Source organism: Dipteris shenzhenensis, chromosome 18 (assembly GCF_047967505.1).
Source record: "Dipteris shenzhenensis isolate YYH24624 ecotype China chromosome 18, Dip_SZ_1.0, whole genome shotgun sequence".
NCBI lineage: Eukaryota > Viridiplantae > Streptophyta > Polypodiopsida > Gleicheniales > Dipteridaceae > Dipteris > Dipteris shenzhenensis.
Window position 1 is genome coordinate 46,120,508 of NC_141613.1, and position 13,209 is coordinate 46,133,716.

The following is a 13,209-nucleotide window of genomic DNA, read 5'->3' on the forward strand; positions in this document are numbered from 1 at the left end:
GAGAGTTCATTGAGCCTGACCTTCTCATTCTTTAGTCTCATGTTAGTTGTTTAATCAAAATCATTCGTCTCACATTAGTTGTCTAATCGAAATCTTTCGTCTCACATTAGTTTACTAATCAAAATCTTTCAGTCTCACATTAGTAATCTAATCGAAATCTTTCGTCTCACATTACTTGTCAAATCAAAATCTTTTGTCTCATTATTATCACCATGCTAGCAATGACCAAAGGACACTATCTAGTCACATAGTTGAGAAAACATTGCCCAAGTAGACTCTAGAGAAGATTAACAATTCAATAGATTACAATCTCAAAGACTTCTTTACTTCACATTACATCTCAAGGACTCCTTGTTGAGCTCCCTGATTGCACGCTCGGCCCTCCTTGCTCCTTTCCAAAATGGGGCTAGTCTAAGTTGCATTAATTCACTCGAAAAAAAATTTCAATTCGAAAAAACGTGAAAATCATGATTTTCCCGATTTAAAACAAATCTAATGATTTTTTCTAATTTATTCATACGAATAAGTTATTCATACCAATACATTAGGTAATTTTTTTTGGATCATATATTGGGCCATTGAATAGATAATAAAAAACCACACACTTTTTCTTTTCAGAGCTCCTCAATCCGAGCTACAGATCTCAAGTTATGGACATGGGGATCCCCATGGACATAACATGTGATCTACAACTCAGATCAAGGAGCTACAAAAGTATAAAGTGTGTAACTTTTTATTATCTATTGAATGAAGTTATTTTACTTTAACAAAAGATTTGAATTTATATTAATATATTTTATATTATAATTATTATGGTATTTATTTAGTAATATATTTACTAAGGCATTTAGTATAGACTTATACAAATGATGCACTGCCAAGTTATCAACATTAATGGTTTATAATTTTATTTCATAGAATTTATTCATAAAAAACTATTTACATAAAAATAAATTTTAATTTACTCACATAAGAAATAAATTTATTTCACAAAATGCATTCACGTAAACTTTTTTCACATAAGAAATAAACTAGTATTTATTCACATAAGAGTATTACAATTACAACCCAAACAATTTGCTTATATATTTTTTCACAAAAGAAAGAACACAAACAATCACATTTCACATAAATAACTTAAACTAATATAAATAAATACACAATTTACAATTTACACAAGAGTTGAAGATCTCAAACAGGAGATCCTAAGAACACTAACAAATAAAAACACAAAAATAATTTACACAAGAGGTTCTAAGAAATTCAATAGACAAAAACACAGAAGCAGTTTACATAAGAGATCTTAAGAAATAAAAAACAAGACATCCTAAGGACTCTAACAAACAAAAGCACAAAAACAATTTACACAAGATATCCTAAGAACTCTAATAACAAAAACATAAAAACAATTTAGACAAGAGATCTTAAGAACTCAAAAAAGAGATCCTAAGAACTCTAATAAGCAAAAACATAAAAAAAATCACAGAAGAGATCCTATGAACTCTAACAAACAAAACCACAAAAACAATTCACACAAGAGATCTTAAGAGCTTTAAGAAAAGTTCCTAAGAACTCACACATACAAAACCAAAATTTCCATCTTATTTTAGACCTTAGAGATTGCTTGAGCAATCTAAGAGGCCTTCCTTGTTTTCTTTTCCTTCTTTGATCTCTATTGCTCAGCTAGAGAACCAAGCATGAGATGAGCAAAGTACAAACAATTGTTGGCCTATATAGGAGAAATTATTCATACTATTAGCGTTATTCATATGAATAAGCTATTCGTACGAACGAATACTTTTTATTCGTATGAATATTGATAGATGACATGGCGAATTGTGAAAAAAACATGGCGTGGTAGCAAATTTTTCCTCGTTTTTTTTCCCCAAACAAATTATTTGTCCAGATTTCCCAAATTTTTTGAATCACGAATTCGATTTTTTCTACTTAGGGGCTGGTTCCTTCCTGCAAGGACCCAACCCCTCCCTTCATGCCGCTTCCTCTTTCCTTAATTAGAGCTTCGTGGTTGCAGGCTCGTCCCTTCTTGCTCCTTTCCTAAAGGGGGCTGGTTCCTCCCTTCAGGCTCCTTTTCCTCATAGTCAAGATTGGTCTTGGACTTCTTCAATTTGAGCTCCTTGTCTTTAAGATCTTTTGCCCAAATTGCAATTTGAGCTATAGCATCTACTTTCTCATCGTAGATAGGTGTAGCAAGTAGGCACATTTGATCTATCCATGACCTGGGCAATGGAAAATGGCATTCTCTACATATTGATTTTGTATGCACAAACACTCCAAAGCAAAAAACGTGCATAGGGTGGTAGCACGCACGCCATTGGATACAGCAGCCATCTATGATGGGAGTATGGTAGACCATGCATTTCAGACCCTCCTACATAGCAGGATAGGCATCCGATTTAACTATTATGGCCGTCAATACCATAGTCTTGCTCTTTGCATGACCAAGTTGCTTCTTGATTCCTTCCTCCCTCATCCTAAGGCTACAGATGTTCTCCTTCATCTCCTCCATTTTTTGCTCATGAGTTGCTCACTCTATGCAACAGCTTCATCTGAATCCCTGAACATTTGTTGAAGTTGCGTAAATTGCTGAAAAACATCTTCATGGGCTGTTTCCAAGACTTCCACTCTAGTTTGGAAATCTCTTAGGATGATGGACTGCTTTTCATAACTGTCAAAAGCCATGGCAAGCTTTTCATAACTGTCAAAAGCCATGGCAAGCCATGGCAAGCTCGTGTAAATATCTATCTTGATCTTCTTGTAGGCTCTTGTAGCTTGCTCTTTGGACTTCCAATAGTGTTTTGAAAAAACAACCCTCACTGTGGCTGCTGCAAATTGCTCCACCATGGTGGCTGGAACTTGCTCCACTGTGGCTACTCTTTGCATCCTTCTTGGCCTAGGGAGCTACCTCATTGTCTTCTCCAACCCCGCTGCTCTCTGCCCCATCCTTCCTAGCCTTGAAGCTCTCTTGCAATTCCTGCATCACCTTTTTGGTTTCTACATTCTCCCTTTTCAGCTCCTCCATCATCTGGTCTTTTTCAATGTTCAATGTGTTTTGCATGTTGTAGAGCCGTTTGTAAAGACCCTCCTTTTCGGCTCTCTGATCTTCAAGATCCTTTCACATCTTTTCTAGCTCCATGTCCACCATGTCCCCATCATTTCTCACTTCTTTGAGCCTATCTCAGATCTCCTTCATGTGCTTCTGTGCTTCTTCTCTTCTATGCCTTTTCATGTCGACCAATTTTATAGCAACCTTATCTTGCTCTTGTGCCTACAAGGCCCTCGCTTGTGTCTCCTCTACCTTGGCTTTTGCACCTTCCCTGAGACTTTTCTCAAGTTGCGCTGCCTTTTACTACATCGGTGGCTTTCTCTTGTAGAAAAGTCACCTTCTAAGACATCTGCTTATTGTATTGCTCAAAAATCCCTTTGAGGGTATATGTCATCAGGTGCATTGCAACTCCAGTGGACTGAGATGACAATTGGGATTTGCCATCCATGCAATTATTCAGGTTGGTTAAAACACTCTTTGAGATCGCCCTTGAGAAAGGTACATCACGTCCTTTCAGTTGCTCTACTCTACTGCTTGAACCTACCAGAACTTGTAGGTTCCTCTTGTATTAAGAAAGAAGTGAATGATCTTCTTCAGCACATCTTGGAGGTATGTTGGCAAGCTCAAAATCTTAACTCCACCATCTTTACTAATCTGAGCATTGGGTTATACATCTAGAATATCCTATCTTTTCCACTGCTTCTCGAAAAAGTGTGCTTGCAAACTGCTTGGAGAAATTCCTAAAGCATTTTCAATCACGCTTTCATTTATGGTAATATTCTGATCTTGACAGACTAGTTGCCCTTCCTTCATGTTCACCTCATGTACCAATTTGGTGAAGTTTTAGAGAGCAACCAAATAGGGCTTTTGAAGAGAGAGAGAGGAGCTCCCATATGTCATGATTTCAAGATCAGGGGAGGAGGGACTCTCGCACTATGCTATAGAGGGGGAGGAAAGATTGTCTGAGGAGCTCTCCGACTATGCAGGGTCCATTACAAGAGGGGATAGAAGTTGCAGGAAGAGTGCAAGGGAGATAGAAATGGTCGAGAGGGATAGAAGATGAAACAGTGAAGGAAATGGAATAGTGGAGGCTTGAGCTTGTAGTATTGCAAGGGAGAAAGAAATGGTCAAGAGGGATAGAAGATGAAGCAATGAAGGAAATGGAATAGTGGAGGCTTGATATTGCAAGGGAGAACGAAACGTTCGAGAGGGATAGAAGACAAAACAATTAAGGGAATGGAATAACGGTTTGTAGCCTGACTACATTATCAAGGTGAGAGCCACTGTAGTGGTTGTAGCCCGACTACTATCAAGGTGAGAGCCACCGTGGTGGTTGGCCCAAATTTTAAATAATTCAAGGTGACAGTATTGACTTGTATGGTAATGAATGATTAGAGGTGGTGGCATCTAAGATTCCCAGCCACGTCTATGGTGGTGGCTAAGACCCATTGAGTTGGTAGTTAATTACCAGCAATTACCACCACTCACTCGGATCACACGCTCAATAGAGAACTAAAGTGCATGGTAATGAGTGAGTGATTAGATATGGTAATGAGAGCTTCGTGATTTACCTTTGTGGGAATTACTACCCGGTGGTGGTGGCTCTCATCAGCCACGTCAGTCATGGCTAAGATTCCACTGGGCTAGCAATTAATTACCAGCAACCACCAGAGTGGCACGACATGGCATCTTCTTCATGAGTACCAGCCCATTTGAGGGATTCCACTACGGTGGAACCCCGGGCTCCAACCACCATGGTGGCTCAAACTTTATAATATATATAAGATCCGTGGCATTTGGCATTTTACTACATTGCTCTGATCTGCCCATGCTCTACTACTTTGCTCCACACCCCTCCTCTAGCTCTTTTCCACCCTTGCTCTACTTTGCTCCATGCTCCCTCCACTAACTCTCACCACTCATCTGCTCCCCTACTCATCTGTTGCTCACCCACTCATCTTCAGCATGCCTACTACCACCCCCTTGATGCTCTGTGATCTCAATTTTATCTACCTTCTCATAAGGTGATTGTGTTGCACTCACTTGGAGTAGAAATGCTAGTTTTAGTGAGACCCTTCATTGCCACCGTCGATTCCCCACACATATGAATGTCATCACCTTAGATAACATGCTCACAAAGGGCCTCTTTATGACTGTGCTGTATGGGTTCCCCCTAGATGTCGATGAAGGCCTCTGTATTTTTAGAGCAGAGTTTTTTGGGGGGGCTGTAATGTGATTCCTGGCAATGTGCATGTTCTTCGGCCTCTCCATCATATCCTCCTTTGTCTCCCTAAACATTTTTAATGAAACAAGCTAGACTGGTGGAAAACTGAGTTGTAAAAATTCCCTCTTGCTCAGATGAGGCTCTCAACAATGGCTGGATGTAATCTTTTGAGCTCTCAATGATCTTTTGGCTCACTCGATGTAATTTTTTGGTCTCTAATGCATTTATGTAATCTCTTTTAATTCAATTTGAGGCTCTCACTATGCACTGTTGTGTTAAGTTTTATATTTGTATTTGAATGGTTATGGCTGCTACGTGTAATCTTTTGGCCTTTAAGGCTCATAGCAATTGTTAAGTATTTATAAATGTAAGATCCTCGGTTCAATTTTTGCTCAGTACTAGTTGATAATTTTATATAACATATTATTGGATGTAGATGTACATTGTAATCTATTTTGCTCAATTTTCACTCGCTAAATTGTACTTTTGCCCTCATTTATATTTACTGTAACAAGGACTTAAATAACAAGGACTAAAATACCAGGAAAGAAGGACTATAATTTCCTTGGTTTATGACCAAAATAGCACTAAAATAACTCCAACTACCCCACCGATGTGGTTGCATGGAGATATATCTAGAAAAATACAATTAAACTTTCAAAATATGTGATTGATGATATGGCCCTTGAGGGGTCTCCTCTAGGGGTAAGGGCCATATTGACGTGCATTATACAATATCCAAAATGCCACTGGATAGAAATGGCATGTCGATATGGCCCTTGCCCCTAAAGGGAAACCATCAAGGGCCATATTGTCAATTGCATTTTGCTTGGTTGCACAATGGAATACATTTTCCTTGGTACACAAATATATAACTCAAAGAAGCAGTGCGGTGGCTTTCATAGATCTCCTTCTGTGTGCCAGTGTGCTGGTCATCATAGACCTCCTCTTGTAGTCCATAAAAAAGATAACGGAGCTATAACTCCAAGAACTAATGCGGCGGTCTCTCCAAGTAATAGAGCTATAACTCCAGGAACTAGTGCAGTGGTTTCTTCAAGACAACCTTGAATTCTTGGTGATGACAGGTCATTAGGCTAGGGACTACACTGAGGCGATGCTTAGAATGATAGATTGCATCTCATTATTATGCCAAAAACTAGTGCGGTGATCTCTCCAAGCAAACCTATGATTTGCAAGGGCTGCGGGCAAAGATGCGACAAAATGATGCATGATGACAAGCGGTCAGGATAGAGACTACGTTGCGGTAGTGTTCAGAGTTATAGATTACGTCTAATAATTACACCAAGAACTAGCGCGATGGTCTCTCCATGCCAACGTTCAATTTTAATGATCTACATGGGTGTGTGCCCAACGACAAGTGGCAACACTGTAGCAAACGGATGCACGATGATAAGTGATCAGGCGACGTTGGCCAAAGATTGCAATCTGCAAAGCAGTGTAGAGATGTCATGTGTCGAGCCATGCGATGTTTTGAACTAATAGACTGCATCTCATTATTACACAAGTGCGCCTTCATGACATCAAGAAAGTTTTCGGCGAGAGCGCAGGTCCACACAAAATTCAAATATTCACCCAGGAGCACATCGCATCGCGGCCCCAAAATGGCCCAAAAATAGTCCCACGATGGGTACACCCAAGCAAACATTGACCCAAATATCCTTCCAAATCAAATGCTGACTTTTTTGCACTATGATTTCTACATAAAAGCTTTAGTTATGCACAGTATTATTTTGCACTGATAACACAAAAACATGGAAACATAATTCACATTTTACTCTATATTTCAAAAATCCTAGTATGACTTTCAAATTTTATATTTTTCTTAGCTCATTAGTAACTCAAATACACAAAATAATTTAAACCCATGCAAAAACAGTCCTCTTTTCTCTTACTAAAAATATTTTATTAAAAAATAACAAAAAACAAGTAACAATCCCATGCAAAATTATGTGAAGATTTTTCCTTTATTTTCTCTTTTCTCCTTTAGGTTTTTGCTTTTTCTCTCTTTTTTCCTTTTCTTTTTCATTCTTTTTTTCTCCATGGTCAACAGCCTCTTTGCATTTAAACTTAATGTAAAGAACAATGGCACCCACAATATGTGTAAATGTAAAACATTTAACACTACAATACATGGGCCTCTTTTTGACACACTGATACCGATGCTAAATACAATTTTTTTTAAAAAAAACTAGTCAAAGTGTCAAAGTGTCTATCAGTGTGCACGTTGCAATGGATACGTCACTATTATCATCTGTGTGTGAATTGGTTATTGAGTTTCTCAATGTTGGTATAAGTGTCAATATATACTAACATTGTAACCGCTATCGGTATATATCGACGCTTTTACAAAATATAAACAAATTCTGTGGGGTAGGATGGGGCATCGATGGGGCTTGTTCCTACTCCATGGTTTTTTAAAAAAATTAGAATCATGTTACAATGATACAAAAGAGATCTATAAAATCATGTTACAATGTTACAAAAGAGTCCTACAAAATTTTTTCTATTACAAAATGGCAAAAGTGCCGAAGTTCAAAATGGAAAATCTGCCGAAGTATTGCACTACAAAATGGTAAAAGTGTCGAAATACAAAATGACAAAATGTCCTATCCTACTACTAATACTCCTACTCTGAACAGTCCTCATTCTCCTCACCCCCTCTTCTGCAGGCTCTCTGCATAGGCCTACTCTTCACCCTCCTCCAGGCCTGAGAGCCTCTCCTTTTTTGCTTGAGATCCTATCTACAAGTGTGGATCTCCAGATGGTGGGTCAAAGTTTCCTCCCTAAGAATGAAACTTAGTTAGAAAATAAGATAAGAGCATCGATTGTAAGATAGTGATGATACTCAAATGACAACAATGACAAGGATTAGAGTATACTCGCATGATGCTCCACCACCTTCTGCCAATCGATTTCATATCATTCTTGCTCCATCTCCCTAAACCAATGCTTGTTGGCTCCAATCTTGTGAGAATCTTGTGCACTCTTCTATACACATCATTGGTTGGAGGCCTATCAAATCATATATTCCTATGGATCCAAATTCAAGGAGATAGATATGAATGACAAAACATTTGAATGACTAAAGATATTAGATATTCAGTAGAAGATAAATATATACTTACCACCCATGCCTCGTTGGCTACTCTGCCACTACTCTCGAGGTGCAAAGCACCTATGGTCTCTAGGCATCTCCTTGCCTCCCTCTGTTGAGTCACAAATGCATTTGGATTCTCCTTGAACTCCTTCTTTGCTTTCTTTGAATCTTTTTGGTCCTTCCACCCTGGCTTGTTCTTACCCAACCTAACACCTTCTCTCAACTTGTATCTATGAGATCTTAGGAGCTCTCCCATGCACGTAAGCATGTAAGCATGAAATTTTACTCAAACTCATACCCAGAAGGGTTGGAAAATTGTCACCTTAGGTCTCCTATGATGGCATCTTGGATCCCTTGTCCTGCTGATTCCAAGGTGTTAAGATACCCTTGGGGAAGTGCGTGCTCATCAACCTCCTCATGTAGTTTATGACCTTCATACCTTGGTAATCCTTTACAACTTCATGAATGCCATTCATGAGGTAGAAGAGGTCCTCAGGTAAAACATAGTCCAAAGGATGTGTGGTGGAGGAGTAGCTGAGTTAGAGTGCAGAGTGGGAGTAGCAGAGCTAGAGCGAGGGGTAGAGTGAGGGGTGTGTAGGGTGGCACGGCCCATGAGGGGAGTGGGAAAGGGACCAAACTAGAACTACATCTCATGTAGAGGGGATACCTAGAGCACTGGGAGTGTGTAGAATCCTCTACATCTCCCATGCCACCATAGTAGCCACAAATCTTCCTACTCTTGCTTGACTTACAATGCCAAATCTCGAGTGATGATCCCTCGAAAGGAGCGAATGATTGTCTAGTAGGAAAAGCCATCAATGGCCCCAAACTACCCCCCTAAACGGTGCAGGATAGGGAATAGTAGAGATCCTCCAAGAAGAGATAAGAGAGAAGTACTAGTCTAGCTCTACACGGCTCATGGATGCACAAAATCCTCAAGCCTTGCAAAGCCATGGGCTCCTAGCAAAGGAGCCTACTAAGGCATAGTCTATTGAGGAGTCGACTAAGTGGACACCAAGTCATTTGGACTATAGAGTCCATGCTCTTTCCTCCTATGAGGAATTTGTTGATAACAGGGAGTCTGCTATTCGGATGTACAATGTGACGACATGGCTAATTTAACAGGATTGGACAAACAACAGACACAAACACAAACAAAAAAACCAAATAAGAAGAGAAAAAATAATAAATACTTACATGCAAAAGAAAAATAAAATGAATAAATAAATACTTTCTTGAAGAAAAATAGGAATGGCGAAAAAGTGGCGAGAGAGGAGCAATGAAAATAGAGAAAGCAAAAGGAGAGGACAGGTAGAATGAGAGAAACGGTGGAAACATGAAAAAGTGGAGATGCAGAAAGATGGAAAATGGTAGTGATGACATGGACTCTACTGAGTTGGCAAGCAAATTGGACTTGTTGACCTGGCACTTGATCACGTGGCTTGGTGATGTGGGATGATGACATGGCCTAGGGATGTGGTAGGCGACTGCCACATGGAGGATAAGCATGATGTGGCAGTGTGGATGTACCTACTGCTGATGTGCACAATTAGATTGGGTGATGTGGCAAGTCGGCTACCATGTGTCAAATAAAGTCTACATGGTGGATAAGTAGCTGAGGAGATGCCATATGTCAACTCACTATCTCACCACATGTCAAGACTCAAGGATCGACAAAATCCTTGGGAGATGCTCAAAATCACAAAAAGATTCATTGGAATTAGAGAGGTGCTGCCAAAATCTTAAAGATTCCATGTGACAAAATCTGACTTCAAAGCAAAACCAATAGACCCGCAATCCAAAACTGATGTATGATCTTCATTTGCTCCTCCTTTTTCTATTTTGGTTTCTCAAATGTACTGGTGGAACCAGTTGTAATTGGAACTTTATGTGATTATCAGTCTCTTGAGACATAATATAAAAAACAACTTCTTTTGCCCCAAAAAAAATAAAAATAAATAAAAATCTGCAAGATCTCGTTGCCCTCCATGGAGGACTGTGGAGGGATTGTGTTGCTTGTTGGAGGCCTTTGTTGCAGTTGTGAAGGGGTCATGGGAACATTCAATGCTGCTAGAGAGGGAATGTGGAGCTGCTTTAGGTTGATGTATGGGTCCCTTTGATGTTGCTGCTTGCTCCCTAACCTGTAAGCAGATTGGAGGTGGCATAGGAGATGAGTCATTGGATCCGATTTTCTCGCTTGTCGATGGCTAGAGCTCTAGCTCTGTCCATTGCTACATAGATGTGCTAGGAGGTCAGTGCTGAGAGGAGCCCGTTCTGGCCCATTTTGGTGGTGATGAGAGGGAAGGCTGCATTGGCTTGGCAGTGCTTGCTTGCTGGTCTCCTGTTGGTCATTGTTTTGTTGCTATAGGTGGTCCTCCAAGCTGTGTGGGTCGCAGGAGAATCAGGGAGCCATCGAGATTGGCTATTGGAGAGGTTGTAGGCTACCTCGATGGTGGCTAGTTGATAGTGTGCTAGTGCTTGCTATATGCCTTTGCTAGCTAGAGGCCTTGAGAGCCTTCACTGCTCGGCTTAGTCATCAGGTGTATGGAGTCAGAACTCCTAGCGCTGTTCAATGGCATTGGAGTCTGTAGATGGAGGAGTAGCTGGTTGGCATGGTGGCTTGTAGGAGCTTCTTTGTTGATGGAGCCACAATGGCCATTCGTTATTGGTGAAGACTATTGGAGTTGTGTTGAGCTAACATACAGAGTGAGGATGGCATCATACAGAGGTAGAGTCATCTTCCCTGCCTTGAAATCTCTCTTTCGAAAATATCTCAGATGGAGAACACTCTCTCTCGAAAAGTAGGCAGAAAAGAAAAGAGATCTCTTTCTCTTTCTCTCAAGAATCTCTCACTCAGAATGAATCTCTCTCAATGGAAATGAATCAAGAATGAATATAAATCTCCCTCTTGAAAGAATGACAAAAATCTCTAAGAAATGAATGGAAATTTTCTTCGAATGAAAATTTTCTAGTCATTTGAGTTGGCTATAGATAGTAGCTATGTCTTTGAGGCCATCGTTGAGGTGTAGTTTGGGTGGGAGTGCCCGTTCAAGGGTTGTGTAACCATGGATGTGTTGAGTAGGCTACCACTTGTTGTGGAGGTCTACTATTGAGTCGTAGCTTGTGTTCAAGTAGGTGGTTGCCTTTGAAGATGGAGGCGCAGGTCAAGGTAAGCTATGTAGTTGGAGAGACATTGGAGTTGAGAGTCACTGAAGAGTAGAGCCGTGTGCATCCTAGCTATATTACACTCCATTAGAGAGCTTTGTGGTCATTGGAGTTTGATCAGATCTTCTATACAAGGTGGGTCTAGTGAAAGCCACATACGCACCATAGAGATGGTGCTGAGATCGCCTCTGACTTGCAAGATAGGAGAAGCTATGGCACTCTCTCTCCTCAACAGAATCAAAAGTCTCTCTATTTCTCTCTGAGACCTCCTTTCTTTTAGCAATTCAATTGAACCCCTCTCTCCCTATAAGAGCCTCACAACTGGCATACAATGAAAATCTATCACATGAAGAATCAAATGATAGAAATGAATGGAGTGAAATATCTCTCTCTCATGAACCGAATTGAATAGAAAGAATAGACAGAATCCTTTTGAAAAAAAGGAAATTCCCTTAGTGGAAGAGAATCCTCATGAAATTGAAGAACTATCAATCTCTCGATCTATCAATCTATCAGACTCTCTCACATGGATCACAATGCCTCAACAGAATGAAGGGAGCTTTGATATCATGAACAGATATAGAGAGAGGAGAGGAGAAGAGTGGAGATGAGGAGAGAGGACATAGCCAGAGAGCACACCACAAATGATGAACTGTACACTAGATTTAGTTGACAATGTAGAATCTAACCCTTTTCTTTATAGCACTCTATGTGTTAGTGCTGTGCACAATATTGAACACATGATGTTGAGATGGTTTCTCAACATCTTACTCTCCTCTTTTCCTCTCTTTTGTCTCTCTTTCTCTCCTTCTCATCCTCTACTTCTTTCTCTTCCTACTCTTTTTTCTTCTCCTCTTCACTTTCTCATCTCCTTCTTATTCCTCATTTTCTTTTCACTTTCTCATTTCCTTCTTATTTCTCTTCTCCTCTTTCTTTCTTCCTTTCCTTCTTTCTCCTCCTCCGCTTGTTCTTTGTCCTCTTTCCCTCTTCTCCTTCTTTCATTTTTCTCCTTTCTTTCTTTCTTTCACACTCTCCTCTTCTTTCTCTTCTTATTCTTCTTCTCCTCTTCTTATTCTCTTCTCCTCCTCTTATTCATATTCTTTCTTTCTTTCTCTCTTTTGCTCATTCTTTCTTTCAAGTTTTTTCTTTCTTCTTATTCCTCTTATTCCTCTCTTCTTATTTCCCTTCTTTTGACTTTCTTCCTCTCTTTTGGCTCTCTCTCTCTCTCTCTCTCTCTCTCTCTCTCTCTCTCTCCCCCCCTCCCAACTCTTTCTCTCTTTCTCTCCACTCTTTTCCTCCCTTTCCCTCCTCTTTTGCTCTCTCTTCTCCTTATTTCTTTCCCTCCTCTTCTTTCGGCTCTCCTCCTCTTCGCTTTTCCTCTATTTTGACTCTCTTTCTCTCCTCTTTCTCTCTCCTTCTCTCCACTCTTTTCCTCTCTTTCTGTCCTCTTTTTTCTCTTCTTTCTCTCTCTCTCTCTCTCTCTCTCCTCTTTTCCTCACCTTTTTCCCTCTCTTTCTCCCTCTCTTTCTTGTTTTTCATCTTTTTTGAATCTTCGTTTTTTCGCATGTCCTCTTAGCCTTATTCTGAATCTCCACTCTTCTTTTTCACTTTTTCATTTTTTTTTCTTTTTTTTTCTTT